Genomic DNA, 5,798 nt, shown 5'->3' with positions numbered 1-5,798 from the left:
TGTAAGCGCAGCTCAGCAATAACGAAAACATCCCTGTATTATCAACACTGTTTTCATCACAAATCCAAAACATAGTCCATACAAGGTACTACGAAGAAAATTAACTCTATCCATTTCAAAACCAGCAAAATGGGTTTTACAACTTTGCTTAAACACTTTCGAGATGCTTCCTTGAGTCGGGACTTATATTTTGAAGTAACAAGGTCTATTTGAATGCTTCTTTTGAGGGAATTCTTTTCTCTGCTGTTCTGCTCTGATACCTCAGCACTCTCCAATGCATGCAGTTTATTTCACTGTCTGAGGCAAAGCAACCAATTACTTCTGGAGCGGAGAAGTTCAGATGTAGGCAAAGGGGTGGCTGCTGGAACCTGAGCCCTATGGGCAGCATGGACATGAGTGTCATCACGATTTTTTCCTCTGCCTGGAGCAGCCTTGCAGCAGGCTCTGCTCTCCCACACACTGCCCATCCTCAGTCCAGCAGGGTATAAAAGCAAAGTTAAGCATTCCTGGAAACAGTCCTCATTATACATCCAATGTGTTTTCATCCATCATTGAGATGCCAAAGAGAAAAGTCCAACAGAGGCCTCAGATTCCCTTACATATGGATTGATTGCCCTGGGAAATATCTGAGCAGCTGTTTTCTGGTAGATCTGCACTGAGCAACGACATTTGAAATTGAAAATATTAGGGTGGCCAAGGTGCATAAGCCCACAGTTCAAGCTGGTGCTCTGCTGCAGCTGAACACATGCATTTCTCAGCCAGACCTGCCCCGCACCTTTGAATGTGGAAAGGTGAAAGAGTAGTGGGCCTCTGCAGTCCTGGGTCAGAAACAGTCTCCACGCAGTGCCCAGAAAATCCAAAGTCTTGTCCAGCCTGATCTCAGCAACCTCAGGTTCATCCTTTTCCACCCTTTCCCACAAGTCTCACCAGCTCCACTGGGGAAACCCTCCCCAGGAGTGGTGGAGTCGGCACTAGCATGGCGGTAGGTTGGGCATGGTTTTTGCATCTCGCTTTGGTTACAGTTGCTCGAGGAAGGGAGGAAACACGACCAACACCTTGTGCCAATGGTCAGCTTTGACAGCAAGAAGAGCAGCTCCACAAAGCCACAGCTTTTGATGCTGATGAGAAGTTTCCAGAGTCATCTCTCTCCTCCCACCTCCACTTCACGTCATGAGGTAAGAGTATACCCACTAGAGAAATATTCTTTCTAGGCATGCAAGAGGTTTCATTCTAACATACAGCTTGATTCCAAAAAGAAATATTCTCTCCTATGGGTTGAATGTTCAAAATCCATTTCATGTCCCTTTGGACAAACACTGAATAGCAGCTTTTTCATTGACTGAAATATACTGAGTCATTCATGTCAGTGACCTAGATAGAAAATGCACTTGATCATCTCTCTCGTGACTTGTCAGAAATCAGACAACAGGACTGCTGCTGTCTTCAGATATCTGTGTAACTGTAAATATATATTTATTATTCTTAGAAAAAATATTTAAGCATTTTAAAGAAAGTAGACTGACAAGCATTTTGATGATTTTTCTTTTATGGATGTATCATTGCCCAAAATAACAGAATACTGCCATGCTTGAACACAGTCTTTCCACATTTTTCCCAGAAGACCATTAAAATGAATTTGTTTCCCACAGCTCTTCACAGAAAGCTGCCTTAAAATTTTGATTTAGAACAGAAAACAACTGAAATCTAGTCAAAATCCATTGCTAAACACTGCCGTTTTTATAACTATGATATGATTATGTAGCTGAGCCACTTATTCCTAATCTGTTTTTTATATGTCATTTTGTGAAATCAGATATTCTATAAAATATCTATTGACAGTGAAAGTAATGGCAGAATCAGTCACCTCTTTCCTCCTCAGAAGTGCTGAGGCTTCCTAGATGTAACAGCCATGAGACCCCCTTTCCCAGAAGAGAGGGGCTGGAGCTCAGGCACTGCTGAGGAGGTGGGACCCTGCAGGGGAAGTGCGAGTGCTGCTGCCCCTCTCCATTCTCCTCCACAGCTTCCAAGACAAGGTCACTGCCAAAAATGACTGTACCCTGTATATGCTTATAAATTAGCCAGGACTCACACACAGACGAGGATAGGCTAAATTATTTCAGGAACAACTTTTTCCCATAAACAACTGATCCCACTGGCTTGAGAGGTGTTGCACATTGGCTTAGCTGGCTTTTCCTTTTGTACTGTAAGGGTGTTCTGTCTGCAGCCTCAGGTGCAGCTCCATACCCCTTCACCCAAGCTGCCAGGGGAGTGTTTTCTAGAGCCTCAGTGGCAGTGTTTTTCCCTGCTGTTCCCATGCAATTGCTCTCGTGCTGTTACTCCCATGGCCTTGCACCTGCAGACCCCAACAGCGTTGCTATGATAGATCTCATGGGCAGTGACTGCAACTGGTCACTCCTTCCTTCTCCCTTTTTCCTAGCTCTTGGTTGTAGCGTTTGGTTTAGTTTAGGGTGACAATAATATTCATTCAGAGACCTTAACAGCCAGGCAGCGTGCAGACCCTGCCCTTGATTTAAGCATGCTTCAGTCAGCAATAACAGCATCTCCTGTCTCCCCATCCCTCTGTCTCTTCCCCTTCTCCCTTCCCCCCTCCCTCTCTCCCCCGCTTCTTGTTTTTAATTTTCCTTGAACATAACTTCCCTGTTAATAAATCTTCATGTATGCGAACTTGTCTCAAGCCCCTTTTTTTAACCATGAGCCAGCATCATTTGCCAAAACAGCATTAAATTGAAATCTGCTAACTTGCCATATGTTAATTAAGTCAAGAAATTTGTATACAGACATGGTGAATTGCTTCAGATGTTTTGTGGCATTCCAAATGATAGCAAACAACGATTTATCCCATCAACACTTGAATTAAAGTCAGAACATTTACTGTATTTTTTAAATGCTTGAAGGGGTAGATTATGCCATATGATACAAACGGACATCGAATGGGGTTATTGGGCACTCCAAGAATAACTGTAAGATATTGTATGTATATTATATTGCAAATAATATTTTATCATACTTTTGCCTGCCTGTGTGAATATTTTAATTACACATACAGAAAGTTATTAGACTATTAAGACGCTTAGGTAATTAAATGCTGTGTTATTTCAGAAATAGAAATAAATTTAAGATACTACTTTGAGTATAGAATGGGACACAAGTTTTCAGTTAATGGTATAATTACGTAGGTAATGGTATAATTAGGTAGGTAATAAATCTTATAATGTTAATTTGTTCAATTAACATGTGCAGAGAAGGTAATGAAACTGATTTAACTGTGTCTTTTTAAGACATTTTTGAGTTTGGGATGTGTTGACACACATTTTGTGATACTTGCAAAGAGGAGTTAATGCAACCCTCTTGTCACTAGCCTTTAAGTTTGCAAATGTTATGTTTAATGACAGAAAAAGTTTCAAGTATACTGCATGATACATGAGCTGTACCATTTATTTTAAAAATTGGAATCAGACATTTTAGGGGAGAAAACAAAATTTGTGTGACAGTCTGTGTGTCTGCTTTTCTGAAAATGAATTTGACATCTCACCTTATTCCTGCCAAAGCAGTGAGATGTGAGTTTGGCATATACATACGTCATATGGTAGGTGGTGTATGGAATAAAGGTTTAGCTGGCCAGTCTTTATCTAGCAATCAACAACATTTCAACCAACAGTCACTTTAACTCTCATGAAAGACTATGCTCACTGTGCTGAGTTGATCCAAACACATTTCTATAAATTAATAACCATGTTTAGGCACCAGAAATTCTACTCCTTCAAGTACTTACTGAGTTAATAAATAGGTTTCTACTATCAAATATTTCCTGTAAAGGTCAGTGAAAAATAATATCTTTCAATCTTTCAGTTTGCAAGTCATACGTTGCTCCCTGCCTGGTGTCACCTGCCCTGAGGCTCCAAGTCCCAGCTCTGTAGTGCCCAGCTGTGAAGCCCCCAGAACCAAACCTCACACCTCGGTGTAGCAGTTTTCTTCCAGACCGATGTACCCTGAAAGCAGGGGCCCTGGACCTAGGCAGCTGAAGGATGGTACTGTCCCAAAAGCACTCCATATTGAGGGCAATGATGAACCCGGCAGCCACTCATGATTCCCAAAGGTCATTTGCAAACTGTGCTATTTTTCCCTGTATTAACTTGTTCATCCAAAACATCTCTAACTACAAGATTCCTATCTGCTTCAACTTTCTTTTGGCTGATACCATTGTTGAAGCTTTTTGTGCACACCTGGCTACTTACTGTGCTTTCAGTAACAGCAGAAGCTGTGCCAGCCTGTGCCCACACTGCAATCCAGAGGTATGAAGCTACTGGAGATTTACCTGGTCTGGTTTTAAATTAAAGAGCTCTGACATCAGACAGTACTAACTTACAGAGTTGGATGGTTGTTACTGAAGTGTGGAAATCTGCCATAAACACATTTCAGAGGTTTTTACATTGGACTTGCTCTAGTCTCATGTTCTGAGTGCTGATGAGCATTTGGAGCTCATTAAGATGATCAGGAGACTTGAAACAAAATTGAATTTCCAAACTGAACTAAGATGTTCTTATTGATGCATCAGCATCAGTATTCTGCACTTGGGGTGGGAATGTGTAAGTGCTCCATTTTAGGTAGTAGGCCCCATCTTCATAATGCTTAAGTACTAAGTAGCTTTCACCACATGTTTATGCAGTATAGTTATCATTATTATTCTTATTTTAGAGACAGCAACTGTTAAGGACAAAAAGGTAAAGGTCACTATTAAAGCATGGCTAACCTATGACAGTTAAGCCAATATTTATACTTTAAGATGACTGAATTTCGAACATGCAAAATGCTGACCTTCTAGATTAGACTTATTCTCCAGCAAAACCATCAGTGAGCAGCTAGCAGTATGTTCCAGTTTAAAGCCATTTAAAAGAACTCAGTAACTGCAGGTCTGTAACACCAAAAAGGTTAGGTGTTGCCGAAGTATTTCACTTTTATTTTTTCAGATATGGTCTCTTTTATATTCCCTGTTTTAACAGTAGATACCAAACTATCCTGGATAGCCTCAAAGGATGTCTGTGTCTGTCATATAATGCTGTATTTTTCTAAACATGCAAATGATTTTGAAGTTTCTAATAATTTTAATTATGGTAATAATATAGAATTAATAATAATTTGTATATTATTAATTAATAATAACATAATTATTGTTATAATTTGATAATAATTTCTAATAATTTTAAAATTCCTTTGAAAGCAGCATATCAAAGGCATTGCTAGAATGCAGAGAATAATGCTCCTGCTGTATAACAATAGAAGGTACAGTTTTTAATAATATCTACATCACACTAGGATTGTTTTTACAGTATAACCTAAATAATAAAGAATGATAATGCTTAATAGAGTAATTTACATTTTGGTACCTATTACAGATGACTTCATTAAAATAAGTCATCTATTCCAATATTTTTCCATTAGTAGTTGCTTTAAGTCTCTTTGTCATTTACTTATTCAATTCTCATTTGTATTCCCTAGCACCGTCATTTTATTCACAACATTATAAATCCTAGAAATGTTTCTTTCCTTTTTTTTTTTTTTTTCATTTTAAAGGATGCTAGTAATCAGGTTTTTTTTCTCCAAAAATCATTCTCTACCAGAATTTCATGTTTTATTTCATACATCATTTACAGCTTGTTTCATTTTAGCCCCAAAGGCAGTATGTAGGTTGTAAAGAAAAAAAAAAACAATTGGAAAGCAAGGTCCTTTTATATTTGTGGTCATGGTTTTGTTAAGAATGTCACTGGTTACACAATAAA

This window comes from Nipponia nippon, unplaced genomic scaffold (genome assembly GCF_047370975.1).
Source record: "Nipponia nippon isolate SJK-2023a ecotype South Korea unplaced genomic scaffold, ASM4737097v1 scaffold_1, whole genome shotgun sequence".
NCBI classification, from domain to species: Eukaryota; Metazoa; Chordata; class Aves; order Pelecaniformes; family Threskiornithidae; genus Nipponia; species Nipponia nippon.
Note: the sequence above shows the minus strand (reverse complement) of the source record.